This window comes from Eubalaena glacialis, chromosome 3, assembly GCF_028564815.1.
Source record: "Eubalaena glacialis isolate mEubGla1 chromosome 3, mEubGla1.1.hap2.+ XY, whole genome shotgun sequence".
Classification (NCBI taxonomy): Eukaryota; Metazoa; Chordata; class Mammalia; order Artiodactyla; family Balaenidae; genus Eubalaena; species Eubalaena glacialis.
Window position 1 is genome coordinate 174,434,242 of NC_083718.1, and position 21,352 is coordinate 174,455,593.

At 43.7% G+C, this 21,352-nt stretch overlaps 1 long non-coding RNA gene across 1 annotated transcript; it reads right to left on the reverse strand.

Moving 5' to 3' along the window:
* Positions 1 to 200: 200 nt before the first annotated feature.
* LOC133088842 (uncharacterized) lies at positions 201 to 10,249 on the reverse strand. Its single transcript, XR_009700550.1, has 3 exons — positions 10,172 to 10,249; positions 1,227 to 1,298; positions 201 to 423 (listed from the first exon to the last, which is right to left on the reverse strand). It is a non-coding gene; the product is annotated as an uncharacterized LOC133088842 (long non-coding RNA).
* Positions 10,250 to 21,352: the final 11,103 nt, after the last annotated feature.

The window sequence follows — 21,352 nt, forward strand, 5'->3', positions numbered from 1 at the left end:
ATATGAAATTCAGATTTCAGTATCCATAAATAAAGTTTTATTGGAGCACAGCCACGCTCCGTTTACGTATGGTCTAGGGCTGCTTTCACACTACAACAGCAGAGTCGAGTAGTTGCAACAGAGACCATATGGCTGAGAAAGCCTAAAATGTTTACTAGCTGGCTCTTCAGAAAAAAAATTTGTCAACCCCTGCTCTAGGAACTTACATTCTCTTTGGTTAAACAAGCAGGTAAGCTAATTTCAGAGTGCTTCTGAGGACAAGAGCCAGCTGGCATCAGTAGTTTCTCACACCCTGCTTCTGCCTCAGCCACCTTCCCCTGGAAGGGAAGTGCTCCATCCAGCTGGGATGTAATACAGCAGCAGAGGAACTGGGGTCATTGTGATCAGCCCCCTGCTTCTGGGCCAAGAGGATCAAGGCTTGTCCTGGAAGAAAAAAGTCACTGTCAGTGATTTGCAAAGTCCAGCACCCCCTGGTTCCCCTTCCCCTAACCCAGATCCTCAATCTAGGAACAACTTGTTTATGACTTCAGAGGAACATCATCACCTTTGTCACCAAGGCCTGCCACCTGTGTTCCTGCCACTTGTGTGCAGTGCCTCCTTCTTTACAAAAAGTCTTCTTCCACACTACCTCATGGAGCCCTTACGGGGTAAGGCATGGCTTGAGGTTATTGTTCCCATTTCACAGATGAGGAAACTGAGACTTGGAGAAATGACCTGACTTACCCAGGGTCACATAGCTTGAAATAGCTTGCAAAGCCAGAATTAGAAAGTAGTGCAATGTCAGCTTTGGAAGGGCCTTTGGGACTGTCTCATCCAGAGATAGGAAACTGATGGCCTGAGGCAGAGGTGAATCAGTTAAGGGTCGTGGCCAGTCCTCCATGTGCAAGAAATAAGGCATGCATTGTCTGTAGAGAAGTTTAAAACATTAATGAAACTGGGTGGGTCTGCTTTTTTTATCACTGTGCCCTGGCAATTCTAAACAATGTCGTTGGTGATAAAATCCTCCCTCCTGAAGAGATCTTTCTTGGTCTAAGTTCTAAATAATTGCCGCGATTATTATGGGATATATATGTGTGTGTGTGTATATATATATATATATATATATATATATATATATATATGCTTCAAATTAGTACATTTTATCACCTAACCTTTAATAAATAACATATTCTACATGGAAGCTAATTTGAAGAACTCCCAGTTACACAACTGGCGCCAACATATACCTTCAATTTGAGAGCTCATAGCAGGTCAGCATCATTGGAGCTCACATCAGGAGCATTCATGTCCCCATGTCCCTGCATTTAAACAGCAGATTTGAAATCAACGGTGATAGCACAGTGATTGTAAAACTGTTACTGTAGTTCTGTCATTCTCTGTGCAAGTCATTCTCTGAATGTGCCAAGTTGCCTCTTTTAGAGGCATTTCTTCATGTGTGTGTGTATGTACCTTTTTGTTAAAAAAATACATTAATATAACCATAAACTATTAGTCCTTTACTTTTTTCCCATTTGTACTATAATTTTTATTTTATTTAAAAAATTTTATTGGTCTGAATATATATATGAAGTTCAATAAAAGCAAGTTTTTACTGTCTCTGTTGCTTTTCTGCCATTATTATTATTTGTTTTATTTCATGATTATTATTGAAGATAATTCTTGTCATGTTGGGATTAAAAAAATGATCTTTTCTACACAAACTACTATATATAAGATAGGTAACTAACAAGAACCTACTGTATAGCAGTAGGGAACTCTACTCAATATTCTGTGATAACCTATATGAGAAAAGAATCTAAGAAAGAATTAATATATGTATATGTATAACTGAATCACGTTGCTGTACACCTGGAACTAACACAACATTGTAAATCAACTATACTCCAATAAAAATAAAAATTTAAAAACTTTTTTTTACATTACCAGAAAATCTAAGAAGAAATTCAAGAAAAATAAAATTTGATAACTTGGAAAAAAAACCCACATTCTGGGTGTCAAACACACTAGGTTCACCATTGGCTTAAAGACAGAATAGGACCCACAATGACATCATTATCTTCTCAATCATAATCATCATTTTTTTTTTATTGAGCACCTACTTGGTGCCAGGCACTGTTCTAAGGTTGGACATGTATCATCCCAATATTTTCCCCATTCAACAAATATTTATTAAGATCCTACCATGTGTGAGGCACCATTGTAGGTGCTGGTGATATGGCAGTGAACAAAGTCAAATGCCTTCTCTCTCTTACCCGTGAACCACTGGGCCTGGAGGTGGGATGGGTGTTCTCCTTGTGCACCATCCTATTTTAAGAATAAAGCCAGGACCCCACAGACCCAGGATTAGGGTGAGGTGAGTTAAGGCCAAGTCACACAAGTGCAAGGTCATATCCTGTCTTCACTTAAAATGTTGCTATTTTGGTCATCATGGATTTTTTTTTTTTTTTTGCATTACTTTTTTTTTTTTGTGGCTGTGTTGGGTCTTCGTTTCTGTGCGAGGGCTTTCTCTAGTTGCGGCGAGCGGGGGCCACTTTTCATCGCGGTGCGCGGGCCTCTTACTTTCGCGACCTCTCTTGCTGCGGAGCACCGGCTCCAGACGTGCAGGCTCAGTAGTTGTGGCTCACGGGCCCAGTTGCTCCGCGGCATGTGGGATCTTCCCAGACCAGGGCTCGAACCTGTGTCCCCTGCATTGGCAGGCGGATTCTCAACCACTGCACCACCAGGGAAGCCCTTTGCATTACTTTTTTTTTTTTTTTTTTTTAATTGTTTCATTTTTTTTTTTTTAATTTTTATTTATTTATTTATTTATTTATTTATGGCTGTGTTGGGTCTTCGTTTCTGTGCGAGGGCTTTCTCTAGTTGCGGCAAGTGGGGACCACTCTTCATCGTGGTGCGCGGGCCTCTCACTGTCACGGCCTCTCTTGTTGCGGAGCACAGGCTCCAGACGCGCAGGCTCAGTAATTGTGGCTCACGGGCCCAGCTGCTCTGCGGCATGTGGGATCTTCCCAGACCAGGGCTCGAACCCATGTCCCCTGCATTGGCAGGCAGATTCTCAACCACTGCGCCACCAGGGAAGCCCTGCATTACTTTTAACTTTTGAAAATATATCTTGATTGTTGAGTTTTTTTGGCACCCCCTTAAATTTTGCACCCAAGATGATTCCTCATTAACCTCATTCTGTTAACCTCACCCTAGTCCTGTCCTTGCTCATGTGATCCTCACAACAATCACGTGAAGTAGGTGCAATAATTACCCCCATTTTACAGATAAGAAAAGTGAGGCACAGAGAAGCTAAATGACTTGCTCAAGGACATACAGTTAATTAAGTGGTAAAGCTGGTGCATGAACTTCTCTTACTTTAGAATCCATGCTCTTAACCCTACTTTACATTTTGTTTAGTCCATACAGGCTGCTAAATATCTCAAATAACTTGCCATCACTTTAATTTAAAATTAAAAATACAGCACAGTGCAGTCCGCAGCCCCTCAGGACCGGGGTCGGGCTGGGAGACCCCTTGGTCCTGGGACACGGGGCGCGGCCAGAAAGGCAGCAGCCCCCTCACCTATCACACAGCACACATCGGTGGGGAACCTGGTGCTAAACCACTCATAGATGACCTGCTTCTGGGTCAGGGTTTCCTACATAACAGAGCAGCTCCCTCGCTGGGATCTATTGAAAGTCAGCCCTGGACAGAGGGTTTGTAAAAAGAAAGTATTAAAAAAAAAAAAAAAAAGGAAGAAGAAAATTTAAAATACAGCTTTCCAGCCTCTTTAAAAGTCAGGCCAGGGACTTCCCTGGTGGCGCAGTGGTTAAGAATCCGCCTGCCAATGCAGGGGACACAGGTTTGATCTCTGGTCCGGGAAGATCCCACATGCCGCGGAGCAACCAAGCCCGTGCGCCACAACTACTGAGCCCGCATGCCTAGAGCCCATGTTCCGCAACAAGAGAAGCCGCCACAATGAGAAGCCCACGCACCGCAATGAAGAGTAGCCCCCGCTCCCCGTAACTAGAGAAAGCCCGCGTGCAGCAAGGAAGACCCAATGCAGCCAAAAATAAATAAATAAATTTATTTAAAAAAAAAAAAAAAGGCCACCTGGGCTCACATTCCAGTTTTGTGACCAGCAGCAGAACGGAGTGGCAGCCTCTCTCAGATAAAGCAAGCTCATCAGATCACCACAGTCTCCACCACTATTATCTCACTGCCTCCCCCATTTCATTCACTTGCTACCTGTCTGCTTCTGGGGGCGTTTAGATTTGGACCCCTAATCTGGCCATCTCACAGATGGAAGAATCCAAGCCCCAGAGAGGAAGAGGTTTACCCAATTCACACAGCACTTGGAGCCTGGGCTCCAAGCCAGGCCTCACACATCCCTTCAGTGACAAGAGACACTTGTAACTTTACACTTGATGGGAGCTCAGAAAGGGAGTTCCCAGACAGATCAAGCTAACTTCTATTTGCTGAGCACCGCCCAATTTTTGCCTCCAAGGTGGGCATTTCCACATCAACATCTCAGGTGGCCCTCCCAACGACTCTGGCAGGTCAGCCTTGACAACCTCTATCTTACACGTGAGAAACTGTTGCTTGGGAGGTTAAGTGACTCTCCCAGGATCTCACTGCAAGCTTGTGGTAGGTCTAACTTCAGTTCACTAGCTCTTGACATAAGACCAGAGGAATCCACCTCCTGCTCTCTCCCCAAGACACCCTCTCTGACTCTTACTAGGATTTTCTTGGACTGAGGCTGGAGTCTCCGCTGGCTAAATTTACTCTCTTCCAGAAGGATTCTAACACCGGGCAGCCCGAGAGCCAAGCTGGAGTTGTCAGAAATACCGACTATAGGCCAAGCATATGCTAGATGCTTTTCACAAAGCTTATATAGTCTTTGTGTTTATCTGCATCCTCTAAATTTTCCACAGTGACTATATTTTACTTCCTATACAAGGAATTGCTTGACCTAGGCCTGGAAATGATTCTATTGAAAGTTTGGGGAAGTTGAGCATATTGGTCCCCAACTTGCAGTTAAGGAAACTGAGGCTCAGATGGATGGCCCAAGGTTACACAGGTAAGAAGTGATGGAATCAGGATTCTGTCCGAGTCCAAAGCCTGTGCTCTTTCCATTCCACTACTCTGCTTGCCCTTTTTTTTTTTTTTAACAACTTGTTCCACAAAGGAGTTCAGGCAATTTATAAAAATACATTAAAGGAATCAAGCATTTATCCTGTCTTTCTTGTACAAACTATTTCAGGAAAATCAAATAATGAATGAGGAAAAGTTATTCTTTTATTTTTTCATTTAAGTTTTATTTTAAAATTATTTTTGTAATTTAATTTTATTTTTAAAAATAATTTTTATTGAAAAGTTGTTCCTTATGGAAGAATTCCAGCTAATGAATGCAAAAAGAATGACAGAGGGACTTCCCTGGTGGTCCAATGGTTACGACTCCGTGCTTCCACTGCAGGGGGCTCGGGTTCTATCCCTGGTCAGGGAACTAAGATCCCACATGCTGCTGGGCGCGGCCAAAAAAAAAAAGAATGACAGAATTAGAAAGTCATGGGGAACTCCCTGGCAGTCCAGGACTTGGCGCTTTCACTGCCAGGGCCCGGTCCCCATTTTGCAACACCTAATGAAATAATGGATCATCAGCAGATGCTAAAACCAACAGATAAAAGGTTGATGGGGAATTCTATAATGAAAAGAGCAGGGAGATGCAAGAGGGAAGAGATATGGCAACATATGTATATGTGTAACTGATTCACTTTGTTGTAAAGCAGAAGCTAGCACACCATTGTAAAGCAATTATACTTCAATAAAGATGTTTAAAAAAAAAAAAAAAAAAGAAAAGAACAGGCCAAGAGCCCTGAAACCATGGATCAATCCATAAAAATATTTCAACTAAATATGTGCCACTAGATGAGACATAATAATAAGTAGACAGCACCATCACCAATAAGGTATTCTTGCTAAAGACATTAAACCTGAATCTAATCAAGCTCTAGATCTAACTTTCAGTTTACTGGAAATACAAGAGACAGAAGAACAAGTTAAACTACACCATCAGGAAGCAATCAGCCAAATCTTCTGGGATGTGGGAGCCTTTACAGGACAAATGCTCTGGTTTCCTTTACAAATAAATAGCATGAAAAAGAAAGAAAAGTGAAACTGTTATAGATGAAAAGTTACTTATGACACATATCAACCGAATGAAATGTGTGAGCCTTATTTGAGTTCTTATTGGAACAAACCAACTATTAAAGAAATTTGAACATGAACTAGGTATTAAATGATTTTGGGGAATTTGTATTAATTTTGTTAGGTATGATAGTGGCATTGTAGTTATATTTGAAAAAGCCCTATCTTTTAAAGATATATGCTGAAATAATTCCAGTGAAATGATATGATATCTGGGATTTGCTTTATAATACTTCAGAGGGAGGGAAAAGTGGGGAGGTAAGTGAAACAAGATTGGCAAAATGTTGATAATTATTGAGGATGGGTTACAGGTACATAACAGTTTATTACATTCTCTCTACTTTCATGTGTTTGAAATATTCCATAATAAAAAGTTTTTTTAAGGCTTAAAGTAAATAATTAAGAAAATTGGGACAAAGAGGAAATACAGATCCAGAAATAGAATAGTTCTGAGCTTCTTAGCAGCCAAAACAAAGAGGGAAACAAGAGTCATGATGGCCAAATGTTGAGAAAGACAGTCTCATGCCTACAGTTTTTTTTTTTTTTTTTTAATAGGAATAGTCCAATTTCTTACTCATCACTAGGACTTTTTGTTTTTATTTATTTATTTATTTATTTATTTTTATTTTTATTTTTTTAATTTTTTTAAAGATTTATTTATTGATTGATTGATTGCTATGTTGGGTCTTCGTTTCTGTGCTAGGGCTTTCTGTAGTTGCGGCAAGCGGGGGCCACTCTTCATCGCGGTGCGCAGGTCTCTCACCATTGTGGCCTCTCTTTTTGCAGAGCACAGGCTCCAGACGCGCAGGCTCAGTAGTTGTGGCTCACGGGCCTAGTCGCTCCGCGGCATGTGGGATCTTCCCAGACCAGGACGCGAACCCGTGTCCCCTGCATTAGCAGGCAGACTCTCAACCACTGCGCCACCAGGGAAGCCCATGCCTACAGTTTTTTGACCCTTACTCAATCATGTAAGAATGGGCCCTGGGCCTGGAACACTTCCTAACCAAGAGATAAAGAGCCCACACAGCCTGTGCTGGATTTATCACCTTGTGTGGGAGTATCTTTCCTTGTTTCAGGTGTCATGAGTACTCTTTTGTCTCTGCTTAAAGCATGTCGGTCATATGGCATCTAGCCAACCCCATGGTTATTATCTGTCCTCCTCTTGGAGGGGATAGGGTCCTTCCACTATGGCACAAGAAGGGTGAGCATAGGTGAAATGCCCTGTCTTGATCACTGGGAGAGATCCCCCGGCAATGAGGGACCAACACCCACTACTGAAGCTGATCCTGCTCTGTCTCTTCTCTATGTGAGTAAAGCATTGTTCTATCCGGTGCTTGACTGCATTGTGTCTTACTTGACTACTCAGATACCAAGAGGAAATGGGTAGAAGTGTTTAGAGTCTTCCCCTGGGAATTATAACTGGTGCAAGGGTACTCCACTTGACACAAAGAGATTTCTAAAACCAACAAACCAGCACAGTTTCTTGTAATCAAAGAGATTCCAGTGGTGGCAAAATTCCTACTCAATATGGCCTATCAATAGGGGGCCAGTCATCTGTCCTGATTTGGGGTATAATGAAGGACTTGCAAAGAGCTAGGGCCAACAGAAGGAGGGGAAAGAGGTGGAGAGAGGTGGACCTTGGAGGATGAGGGAAATGGAGAAGGACATGGGAAAGGCAGGGCATTCTAGGGGGAGGGTACTGGGTGAGCAAAGGCAGAGAGGCTATTTCATTTTCATAAAAGAAAAAATACAAAAAATGCATGTGAACCTGAAGAAAGCTGGTCTTTTATTTGCTCCCTCTTCGCCAAAAGAAATCGATCCAACTCCAAAAAGCACTGACAGGAAACAAAAGTCTTTACCAAAGGTCTCTGGAGGACACTGCAAAGGGATTACACGGCACAGCTCACGGCAAGACATCCTTTCTCTCTTCCTCAAAGTTCCACACTATTACAACAGCTCCCCAAACCTCTTCCTTCTTTCTCTTTTTCCAAATTCCTGACCACCCAAACTCTGCCAGCTCCCTCACTCCCCTCCCTTCTCTCAGAAGCAGCTTTTCCTGATTGGGACTGGGAAGAAATTCCTCCAGGTCTCTCCACTCTTTTGCTTAGGTCTATTCCTCTCCCTCTGCCCTCCTTACAAAGGCTCCTAAGCCTGGGAAGGAGGAAAAGCAGTGCATATTTACATGTGAGTATTTTTGTCCCGTTGCCTGGAAAAAAAAAAAAAAGATTGGAAGGAAAGACACCCGAATGTTAACAGGAAGATGCCAGCAAAGCTTTGGAATCAGATAAAGTTGGGTCCAGGTCCTGGCTCTGCCACTTTCTAGCTGTGTGACCTTGGGCAAGCCTCACTGGAGACATTTCTCCAAACCTCAGACTGCTGTTCCGTGAATGACTTAGCATGGTATCTGGCATATAGCAAGCGTTCCATAAAGTGTAGCTTACAAAATAAAGGAGTTAGTTACCTGTAGATAGTAGGAATATGGTGAACTTTATTTTGTCTTTATCCATATTTTTTTGCCTTTATCAGTATTTTATTTTAAAAATTTTACAATAAGTACATATTTGTAAAAATAAAACAAAATAAAGACCATTATAAACACAGGCGTAAGATTAAATGTTTATCAGTAGAAGATCAAATGAATTATGGGGCACCCATATTCTGGAATATTATGAACTCCTTAAAAATGGGGTATCTCTATAAATAATGACACGAAAAAATGTCCACAGTATACAGCAAGTTGCAAAACAATATGTGGTGTGACCCCCTTTATATATACATATATATAGTATGCTACGAATAAGAAAAACCGCAGCTATCTCAGCAGTGAAGATGAGTGTTTTTCATTTTTCAAATCCATATTTTTGTAAGGTTTTAATTAAAAAAAAAAATAAGATGCATGTTTTACTTTTACATAAAAGAAAAACACTGAAAGGAAGGGGGGGAAAACAGGTAGGGTTTCCCGTGTGTTTCCCAGGCCCACGGCGGAACAGAGCACCAGGCAAACGAAGGACCCCAAGATTCTGCGCGCCTAAGTCCTATCGCTGAGTCAGTTGAGCTCCTGCCAGCCACTAGGCTGGGCAGGAAGGGTTAACAGGGCACCCCATCTTCAGCCCTCGAAGGCTCCCCCCCTGCCCCCACGTCCTCTTTTGCAGACTGCAATAGAAAGGAGCCAGTTGAAATTGCTCCCTTTCTCCCCATGGGGACCCTTCTAATACCTCTGCTAAGGAGAGTAAGGTTTGCTGGAGCAGAGAAGAGGGCAGGGGCAAGAGAAGGCCCTGGGGCCTGAAGACCTTTCTAGATGTATGTGGCCTGTGGCCCCCAAGTCTTCCCCGCTCCCCCAATCTTGTTGAAACTGAAGATGTGGGGGGGGGGCTCTGGAGGGACCGCAGGACCTTGCCGGGTTCTCAGGGTGGGACCCGGTGGGACCCGCCGCGCAGCGTGTGGAGAGAGGAAGCTGCTGACCCCACAAACTCTTGGGGGACAAGCCTGAGCAGTTCCCGGAATGTGGGGGAAATGGGTGCCCTATCAGCCATCTCTATAAAAACCACTTGGGGGCCCCTATCAGCCCTCTCTATAAAAACCATCGCCTACAGAAGATCAAGCCCCAAGATTGAGTCCCAGGATTTCCTGACTAGTTCCAAGAACCCAACCTAGAAAGTGGGCGGGGTTGCTGCCTCCTCTTCCCCTCCCCACTCAGGCCCTTCTCGCTTTTGGGCCCCCAGTCCAGGCCCAACCCCACGGCCAGCCCATTCAGCTCCCAAGTCTAGTCTGCCCTGCGCTCCCTCAAACCACCCCCAGTGCCCGCCCCGCCCCCCAGTTCTGCGCCTCCCCCCGCCCCATTTCCGCTTAGCTTGCACTCCCGGCACCCCGCGCGCGCCTCGGGTACCTCCTCGGCCCGCGGGAACCCAAGCCCCGAGGCCCCGCCCCTCTGATGCCCCGCCCCAAAGCCCCCCCCTGGCACGTGCCCGAGCTTAGCTTGTTTACCTCTCAGTGCCTGTAAGAGGACCCCTCTACAGGTCAATCCCTGACCATATTATCAGCCCTTGGGACCTGCATTCGAAGTGTTGGGAAGGGGGTTCGCGGCGTTCAGAGAAGTTCGGAGAAGATGCAGGCCCGGAAGCGGAAGCAGTGAATGGAGAGGGCCAGAGGTCGGGGCAGTGAGGACCACAAATCTAGAGCGCACGCCCACCTCCTTCCCTCCGGGCCGGCGCACTTGGGAGTGGGACGAGACGCTCGGTCTGGGTCCGGCGGGCTCGAGCCTGAATCTGAGCAAGGGCTGGCCCTGTACCCGCCAGGTGTGCTGCGCGGGACTGGCGGCAGGGCGGGGTGGCCCCGGGAGCCATTGTCGGGGGTGGAGGGCGAGTCAAGTGAGCTGGGAGTGCCCGGCCTAGTATCGGGAATCGAGGGTCCAGCTGGAGGTATTGAGGTGAGGTGAGATTAGGCCCAACGGCTCTCTCGGCCTGGATGCCGTGACCTGTCCTGGCAAGGGTGCGGAGCAGGAGGCCCAACCGTTGGGGCTGTGCCTCAGCGCTTCCCAGGTGGGGCGCGGAGCTCGACTCTACGCCGCCACCGTGTGGCCGTAGGGAGCAGCGCCTGCCTGGACCCGGAGACTCCTCAGGGCTGGGGCGGGGGACCAGGTCCTGGAGACCTTGGGAGAGCCGCCCTTGGGGAGACTGACTTTCGATACCCTGCTCCTCCCGAGCTGGGTTCCAGGAATGGGGTTGAAGTTGCCATGGCGGCGGCGGAGCAGTCGGCCGGGCCTTCCTCCAGCCGCTGTGAATCCCCCTCAGGACAGCGTGGGATTGTGGTGTGGACACCCATTGTCCGCCAGCATCTTGTTGCTTACTGAATGAGGAGGTGTGGAGATGTGGATGAGAATGATCCCTCCCAAAGGCAGCAAGGCCTCCAACAACCAACCAGCTTTTCCTAAGCATCTACTATGTGAAAGGCGTACAAAGATGAATAATTAAAATAAGTAGGGAAAGCCCTCTCATATTTGTGGCTCCCCACTCTCATGAAAATAACAGGTAACTTTTAGGAAGGCTTACTGTATGCCAGACATTTACTGAGTACTTTTATATGCGTGATAACATTAAATTCTCACCACAATCCTCTAAGGGTAGGCACTATTATTCCTATCCAACAGATGAGGAAGTTTAGGTTCAGAGAAGTTAAGTAACTTGCCTAAAGTCACAGCTAGATCGAATTTCTAAGCCTTGACTTGACTTTTTTTTTTTTTTTTGGCCGAGCAGTGGGGCTTGCAGTATCTCAGTTCCCCAACCAGGGATTGAACCTGGCCCCTGCAGTGAAAGCCCAGAATCCTAACCACTAGGCCACCAGGGAACCCCCTTGGCTTTTTTTTTTTTAATAGACTTTATTTTTTAGAGCATATTTAAGTTCACAACAAAATCGAGCAAAGATGTAGTGTTTCCATATGCCTCCTGTGCCAACACACAACTTCCTCTGTCAACATCTAACACCAGAGTGGTGCATTTGTTACAATTAGTGAACCTACATTGATACATCATTATCACCCAAAGTCCAAAATTTACGTTTGATAAGCCTTAGTTTTTAACCACTATGTCAATCTCCTACCCTAATTATAAGGCCACTTTGCTGAGCGGGGATTCAACTGGGACTTTGAAGGGTATGTAGAATTTCCAAAGAAGGGGGTAAAAAGGACATTTCAGGCAGGAGAGTTGTATAGAGAAAGATGTAGAGGGATTTTCAGGGTACTCAGCAAGTTTGACTTGAGCAAGAGGCCCCAAGCTTTAGTCAATTGAGTATCAACCTCATGAAGTTTGTCCTAAACAATAATAGCCATGAAATCATGGGTTTAGAATGCAAGTTTTATTTTTGAATCCCCATTGAAATAAATATGTTAATCTTTGAAAAATATTTGGTTATATGCCACTAAAATTATCCCTAGAGCCCCCCGGTGATAGTCATGCCCCATTCTGGAAAACACTACCATAGGGAATTACTGGAGGTACCCTGGGGAGGTAGGATGAGGCCACTGCTTGCTGAGCAAGGGTCATCTGTGTCCCAGGTAAGCTGCTTGCTGCTGTTCATAATTCTCTGAGCCCCAGACCTACCAGCATATTTGATCTTATCTTTCCTGGCTAGCAACACTTTGGTGGCTCCTTATTCTCTTCTAGATAGAAGAGTAAATGCCCTAACATAACCTACAAGGTCCTTGGGGATCCTGGGGTAGGCCCACCATGACCCCATCAGGCTGGTGAAGAGAGGGAGATAGGAGACAGGATCTCCTGGAGGAAGTGACATCTGAGCTGAAGTCTAACGGATTTATGGGAGAGAACTAGGTGATGGTGGTGAAGAGCTTTTTTAGGTAGAAGGAACAGCAAGTGCAAATTTCCCGAGGCAGGAAGGAACAATGTGCATGTGAGCACCTGAAAGAGGCACTAGAGGAAGAGTCGGGGAGAGGAGTTTGCAGGGGCCAGACCATGCCTGCAGTCCCTGGAGGCAACACAAGCATTGTGATCTTAATGCTGTGCCTTACGCGGAGCCATTTAGGGCCTCAAGAACGGTGACTTCAGTTACTTGAATAACAAATACTTTTTGAACACCTACTTCAGGTGGAGCACTGGGGATTTTAATAGAAGACTCTCGTGGTCCCTGCCATCAGGAAACTTACATTCTTTTACAAATAAAAGTTATACATATGCATGGTTTAAAGAAATAACAAGTATTATAAGGTTTTCTATGAAAACAGAAGGCAGTCCACTACCTTTTCCCCCATTTCCACTTTTGCAGAGGCATCTATTTTCAACTTTTTTAGCTGACTGTATTTTAGATTTATCTCCATTATCTCTAAGTAATCTTGGTTTGTTTGTTTGTTTTTTGAGTTTTTGAATTTTATTTAATTTATTTTTTTATACAGCAGGTATGTATGTCAATCCCAATCTCCCAGTTCATCCCACCACCACTACCCCACCCCCCTGCCACTTTTCCCCCTTGGTGTCCATACGTTCGTTCTCTACATCTGTGTCTCCATTTCTGCCCTGCAAACCGGTTCATCTGTACCATTTTTCTAGGTTCCACATATATGCATTAATATACGATATTTGTTTTTCTCTTTCTGACTTACTTCACTCTGTATGACGGTCTCTAGATCCATCCACGTCTCTACAAATGACCCAATTTCGTTCCTTTTTATGGCTGAGTTAATATTCCATTGTATATATGTACCACATCTTCTTTATCCATTTGTCTGTCGATGGGCATTTAGGTTGCTTCCATGACCTGCCTATTGTAAATAGTGCTGCAGTGGACATTGGGGTGCATGTGTCTTTTTGAATTATGGTTTTCTCTGGGTATATGCCCAGTAGTGAGATTGCTGGGTCATATGGTAATTCTATTTTTAGTTTTTTAAGGAACCTCCATACTGTTCTCCATAGTGGCTGTATCAATTTACATTCCCACCAACAGTGCAAGAGGGTTCCCTTTTCTCCACACCCTCTCCAGCATTTGTTGTTCGTAGATTTTCTGATGATGCCCATTCTAACTGGTGTGAGGTGATACTCATTGTAGTTTTGATTTGCATTTCTCTAATAATTAGTGATGTTGAGCAGCTTTTCATGTGCTTCTTGGCCATCTGTATGTCTTCTTTGGAGAAATGTCTGTTTAGGTCTTCTGCCCATTTTTGGATTGGGTTGTTTTTTTTTTTAATATTGAGCTGCATGAGCTGCTTATATATTTTGGAGATCAATCCTTTGTCCATTGATTCGTTTGCAAATATTTTCTCCCATTCTGAGGGCTGTCTTTTCGTCTTGTTTGTAGTTTCCTTTGCTTTGCAAAAGCTTTTAAGTTGCATTAGGTCCCATTTGTTTATTTTTGTTTTTATTTCCATTACTCTAGGAGGTGGATCAAAAAAGATCTTGATGTGATTTATGTCAAAGAGTGTTCTTCCTGTTTTCCTCTAAGAGTTTTCTAGTATCCAGTCTTACATTTAGGTCTCTAATCCATTTTGAGTTTATTTTTGTGTATGGTGTTAGGGAGTGTTCTAATTTCATTCTTTTACATGTAGCTGTCCAGTTTTCCCAGCACCACTTATTGAAGAGACTGTCTTTTCTCCATTGTATATCCTTGCCTCCTTTGTCATAGATTAGTTGACCATAGGTGCGTGGGTTTATCTCTGGGCTTTCTATCCTGTTCCATTGATCTATATTTCTGGTTTTGTGCCAGTACCATATTGTCTTGATTACTGTAGCTTTGGAGTATAGTCTGGAGTCAGGGAGTCTGATTCCTCCAGCTCCTTTTTTTCCCCTCAAGACTACTTTGGCTATTCGGGGTCTTTTGTGTGTCCATACAAATTTTAAGATTTTTTTATTCTAGTTCTGTAAAAAATGCCACTGGTAATTTGATAGGGATTGCATTGAATCTGTAGATTGCTTTGGATAGTGTGGTCATTTTCACAATATTGATTCTTCCAATCCAAGAACATGGTATATCTCTCCATCTGTTTGTGTGATCTTTGATTTCTTTCATCAGTGTCTTATAGTTTTCTGAGTACAGGTCTTTTACCTCCTTAGGTAGGTTTATTCCTAGGTATTTTATTCTTTTTGTTGCAATGGTGAATGGAATTGTTTCCTTAATTTCTCTTTCTGATTTTTCGTTGTTAGTGTATAGGAATGCAAGAGATTTCTGTGCATTAATTTTGTATCCTGCAACTTTACCAAATTCATTGATTAGCTCTAGTAGTTTTCTGGTGGCATCTTTAGGATTCTCTATGTATAGTATCATGTCATCTGCAAACAGTGACAGTTTTACTTCTTCTTTTCCAATTTGTATTCCTTTCATTTTTTTTTCTTCTCTGATTGCCGTGGCTAGGACTTCCAAAACTATGTTGAATAATAGTGGTGAGAGTGGACATCCTTGTCTTGTTCCTGATCTTAGAGGAAATGCTTTCAGTTTTTCACCATTGAGAATGATGTTTGCTGTGTGTTTGTCGTATATGGCCTTTATTATGTTGAGGTAGGTTCCCTCTATGCCCACTTTCTGGAGAGTTTTTGTCATAAATAGGTGTTGAATTTTGTCAAAAGCTTTTTCTACATCTATTGAGATGATCATATGGTTTTTATTCTTCAGTGTGTTAATATGGTGTATCACATTGATTGATTTGTGTATTTTGAAGAATCCTTGCACCCCTAGGATAAATCCCACTTGATCATGGTGTATGATCCTTTTAATGTGTTATTGGATTCTGTTTGCTAGTATTTTGTTGAGGATTTTTGCCTCTATATTCATCAGTGATATTGGTCTGTAATTTTCTTTTTTTGTAGTATCTTTGTCTGGTTTTGGTATCAGAGTGATGGTGGCCTCATAGAATGAGTTTGGGAGTATTCATTCCTCTGCAGTTTTTTGGAAGAGTTTGAGAAGGATGGGCATTAGTTCTTCTCTAAATGTTTGATAGAATTCACCTATGAAGCCATCTGGTCCTGGACTTTTGTTTGTTGGAAGATTTTTAATCACAGTTTCAATTTCATTACTTGTGATTGGTCTGTTCATATTTTCTTTTTCTTCCTGGTTCAGTCTTGGAAGGTTATGCCTTCCTAAGAATTTGTCCATTTCTTCCAGATTGTCCATTTTATTGGCATAGAGTTGCTTGTAGTAGTCTCTCTTTTTCTTTTTTTTAAATTAATTAATTAATTTATTATTTATTTTTGGTTGCATTGGGTTGGTTGCTGTGCGTGGGATTTCTCCAGCTGCAGCGAGCAGGGGCTACTCTTCTTTGCGGTGTGTGGGCTTCTCATTGTGGTGGCCTCTCCCGTTGCGGAGCACGGGCTGCAGGCACATGGGCTTCAGTAGTTGTGGCTCGTGGGCTCTAGAGTGCAGGCTCAGTAGTTGTGGCTCATGGGCTTAGTTGCTCCGTGGCATGTGGGATCTTCCCGGACCAGGGCTCGAACCTGTGTCCCCTGCATTGGCCGGCGGGTTCCTAACCACTGCGCCACCAGGGAAGCCCATATAGTAGTCTCTTATGATGCTTTGTATTTCTGCAGTGTCTGTGGTAACTTCTCCCTTTTCATTTCTAATTTTATTGATTTGAGTCCTCTTCCTCTTTTTCTTGATGAGTCTGGCTAAAGGTTTATCAATTTTGTTTACCTTCTCAAAGAACCAGCTTTTAGTTTTATTGATCTTTGCTATTGTTTTCTTTGTTTCTATTTCATTTATTTCTTCTTTGATCTTTATGATTTCTTCCTTCTACTAACTTTGGGTTTTGTTTGTTCTTCTTTCTCTAGTTCCTTTAGGTGTAAGGTTAGATTGTTTATTTGAGATTTTTCTTTTTTTTTTTTTAATAAATTTATTTATTTATTTTTGGCTGTGTTGGGTCTTCATTACTGTGCATGGGCTTTCTCTAGTTGCGGTGAGCGAGGGCTACTCTTCGTTGTGGTGCGTGGGCTTCTCATTGTCGTGGCTTCTCTTGTTGCAAAGCACGGGCTCTAGGTGTGCAGGCTTCAGTAGTTGTGGCACGTGGGCTCAGCAGTTGTGGCTTGGGGGCTCCAGAGCTTAGGCTCAGTAGTTGTGGTGCACAGGCTTAGTTGCTCCATGGCATGTGGGATCTTCCCAGGCCAGGGCTTGAACCCCTGCATTGGCAGGTGGATTCTTAACCACTGTGCTACCAAGGAAGCCCAAGATTTTTCTTGTTTCTTGAGGCAGGCTTGTATTGCTATAAACTTCCCTCTTAGAACTGCTTTTGCTGCATCCCATAGGTTTTGGATCATCGTGTTTTCATTGTAATTTGTCTCTAGGTATTTTTTGATTTCCTCTTTGATTTCTTCAGTGATCTCTTGGTTATTTAGTAACGTATTGTTTAGCCTCTGTGTGTTTGTGGTTTTTACGTTTTTTTCCCTGTAATTGATTTCTAATCTCATAGTGTTGTGGTCAGAAAAGATGCTTGATATGATTTCAGTTTTCTTAAATTTACCGAGGCTTCATTTGTGACCCAAGATGTGATCTATCCTGGAGAATGTTCCGTGTGCACTTGAGAAGAAAGTGTAATCTGCTGTTTTGGGATGGAATATCCTATAAATATCAATTAAATCTATCTGGTCTATTGTATCATTTAAAGCTTGTGTTTCCTTATTACTTTTCTGTTTGGATGATCTGTCCATTGGTGTAAGTGAGGTGTTAAAGTCCCCCACTATTATTGTGTTACTGTCGATTTCCTCTTTTGTAGCTGTTAGCAGTTGCCTTATGTATTGAGGTGCTCCTATGTTGGGTGCATATATATTTATAATTGTTATATCTTCTTCTGGGATTGATCCCTTGATCATTCTGTAGTGTCCTTCCTTGTCTCTTGTAACATTCTTTATTTTAAAGTCTCTTTTATCTGATATGAGTATTGCTACTCCAGCTTTCTTTTGATTTCCGTTTGCATGGAATATGTTTTTCCATCCCCTCACTTTCAGTCTGTATGTGTCCCTAGGTCTGAAGTGAGTCTCTTGTAGACAACATATAGATGGGCCTTGTTTTTGTATCCATTCAGCAAGCCTGTGTCTTTTGGTTGGAGCATTTAATCCATTCACGTTTAAGGTAATTATCGATATGTATATACCTATTACCATTTTCTTAATTGTTATGGGTTTATTTTGTAGGTCCTTTTCTTCTCTTGTGTTTCCCACTTAGAGAAGTTCCTTTAGCATTTGTTGTAGAGCTGGTTTGGTGGTGCTGAATTCTCTTAGCTTTTGCTTGTCTGTAAAGCTTTTGATTTCTCCATCGAATCTGAATGAGATCCTTGCTGGGTAGAGTAATCTTGGTTGTAGGTTCTTCCCTTTCATCACTTTAAGTATATCATGCCACTCCCTTCTGCCTTGTAGAGTTTCTGCTGAGAAATCAGCTGTTATTTGTCAAATATAATCAAATGTTATTTGTCATTTTTCCCTTGTTGCTTTCAATAATTTTTGTCTTTAATTTTTGTCAATTTGATTACTATGTGTCTCGGAGTGTTTCTCCTGTGTGGGACTGTCTGCGCTTTCTGGACTTGGGTGACTATTTCCTTTCCCCTGTTAGGGAAGTTTTCGACTATAATCTCTTCAAATATTTTCTCGGGTCCTTTCTCTCTCTCTTCTCCTTCTGGGACCCCTATAATGCAAATGTTGTTGCATTTAATGTCCCAGAGGTCTCTTAGGCTGTCTTCATTTCGTTTCATTCTTTTTTCTTTATTCTGTTCCGTGGCAGTGAATTCCACCATTCTGTCTTCCAGGTCACTTATCCGTTCTTCTGCCTCAGTTATTCTGCTATTGATTCCTTCAAGTGTATTTTTCATTTCAGTTATTGTATTGTTCATCTCTGTTTGTTTGTTCTTTAATTCTTCTAGGTGTTCTTTTTTTTTTAATTAATTTATTTATTTTTGGCTGCAATGGGTCTTCGTTCTGTGCATGGGCTTTCTCTAGTTGTGGCAAGTGGGGGCTACTCTTCGTTGTGGCAAGCGGGCTTCAGTAGTTGTGGCAAGTGTGGGCTACTCTTCGTTGCGGCACGCGGGCTTCAGTAGTTGTAGCACGTGGGCTCAGTAGTTGTGGCTCAGGTGCTCTAGAGCACAGGCTCAGTAGTTGTGGCGCACAGGCTTAGTTGCTCTGCGGCGTGTGGGATATTCCCGGACCAGGGCTCGAACCCGTGTCCCCTGAACTGGCAGGTGGATTCTTAACCACTGCGCCACCAGGGAAGCCCCTAGGTGTTTGTTCTTTAATTCTTCTAGGTCTTTGTTAAACATTTCTTGGATCTTCTCGATCTTTGCCTCCATTCTTTTTCCGAGGTCCTGGATCATCTTACTATCATTATTCTGAATTCTTTTTCTGGAAGGTTGCCTATCTCCACTTCATTTAGTTGTTTTTCTGAGGTTTTATCTTGTTCCTTCATCTGGTACAAAGTCCTCTGCCTTTTCATTTTGTCTGTCTTTCTGTGAATGTGGTTTTCCTTCCACAGGCTGCAGGATTGTAGTTCTTCTTGCTTCTCCTGTCTGCCCTCTGGTGGATGAGGCTATCTAAGAGGGTTGTGGAGGCTTCCTGATGGGAGGGACTGGTGGTGGGTAGAGCTGGGTGTTGCTCTGTTGTCAGAGCTCAGTAAAACTTTAATCCGCTTGTCTGCTGATGGGTGGGCCTGGGTTCCCTCCCTGTTAGTTGTTTGGCCTGAGGCGACCCAGCACTGGAGCCTACCCAGCTCTTTGGTGGGGCTAATGGCCGACTCTGGGAGGGCTCACGCCAAGGAGTACTTCCCAGAGCTTCTGCTGCCGGTGTCCTTGTCCCCACGGTGAGCCACAGCCACCCGCCGCCTCTGCAGGAGACCCTCCAACACTAGCAGGTAGGTCTGGTTCAGTCTCCTATGGGGTCACTGCTCCTTCCCCTGGGTCCCAATGCGCACACTACTTTGTGTGTGCCCTCCAAGAGTGGAATCTCCGTTTCCGCTAGTCCTGTCGAAGTCCTGCAGTCAAATCCCACTAGGCTTCGAAGTCTGATTCTCTAGGAATTCCTCCTCCCGTTGCCAGACCCCCAGGTTGGGAAGCCTGACGTGGGGCTCAGAACCTTCACTCCAGTGGGTGGACTTCTGTGGTATAATTGTTCTCCAGTTTGTGAGTCACCCACCCAGCAGTTATGGGATTTGATTTTATTGTGATTGCGCCCCTCCTACCGTCTCATTGCGGCTTCTCCTTTGTCTTTGGATGTGGAGTATCTTTTTTGGTGAGATCCAGTGTCTTCCTGTCGATGATAGTTCAGCAGTTAGTTGTGATTCCGGTGCTGTCGCAAGAGGGAGTGAGCACACATCCTTCTACTCCGCCATCTTGAACCAATCTCCTAGAAATCTTGTTTTGCCACTTCTAGACATTTCAGTTTTAAACACTATCTTTTGACTTTCTACTATGGAAGATAAAGTTTTAATTGTCTTTCCCCATCACCTGCTCCACCATACACATAATCCCCACATCCTCAAATTGCCAACATAATTTTGGTTCGTTCAGTAGTCTTTGTTTACATTATTATATGTAAGCTATGATTACTTTTCCTTTCCTGTACAAGTTTTTGTTTTCCCCAGAGTCAACAATTGTCGTGTTGTGTCACTTGCTTAGTTTCTATGTATTCCACCCTCCACCAGTTATCTAAATCTCTTCTCAAGAGGTTCCTACATATCAGGTGTCTCAGATTGGTGTCTCTGGAAGCAGAGGTGGAGATAGAGATGTTTACTAGGGATCAACACCTATGAAAGGAAGTGGGTGGAAGCAGGATTGGGCAGAGGCAGAGGAACTGCAGTGAGACCTGGAAAACCTCCGCCCACCTGGCAGGGAGCCCTGGAGCAAGTATGGCCCATCATGAGTGTCCTGAGCCCTGCTGAAATGGCCAGGCCTTTATACCCTGCCTGGTTCAGTCCTGCCTATGGGCTACCCCAGGAAGGATCTGATCTTCAGCGAGGTAGGTCTCTGCATCGGAGACCGAACCTGAAGGAGCTGACAGCTGGAGGTGGTCTGCTGCCCAAACTCCCCACAGCTGGGCCACAAGGCCTTCCTTGAAGGGGACTCTGGGAGGCAAACTCCATGACTACTACATCATGTGTTCTGTCAATTCCATCTTTTTTTTTTTTTTAGTGTGGATCATTTTAAAAGTTTTTATTGAATTTACAGTATTGCTTCTGTTTTATGTTTTGGTTTTTTGGCCACGAGGCACGTGGGATCTTAGCTCCCTCTGCACTGGAAGGCGAAGTCCCAACCACTGGACCACCAGGGAAGTCCTTGTCAATTCCATCTTCTTGAAGAAACTTTTCTTCTGCTCCTGTCTGGAGCATTTGCCCTTTATATCTGGTGAACAGCTATTATTCTGGGCAGGGAAAGATCCAGACTTTGTAGGGTTTAAAGTTTATACAATCTGGGGGCCCTTTAAAAAAAGGAATACAAAGTTAGCTGTAATTTATTTGGATTGATAAATCAACAAACTCCTGGAGCTTGAGATCCCTTAGAGACTCGGGACCTTTTCTTCTGAGCTCTCATTGAGCAATCTAGCAACAGTGCTCTCTGATTGGTTTCTCCCACCTGCCTAGAGAACCGTCTACAACTCCCAGCACTCCCAGCAGGCCCCGGAATGTGCAGGAAGCAGAAGCTTAGGCTTCTAGGTGAGCCCGCCTCTGATCCTGGGGTCTTCATGAGCATCTGTCACCTCGCTC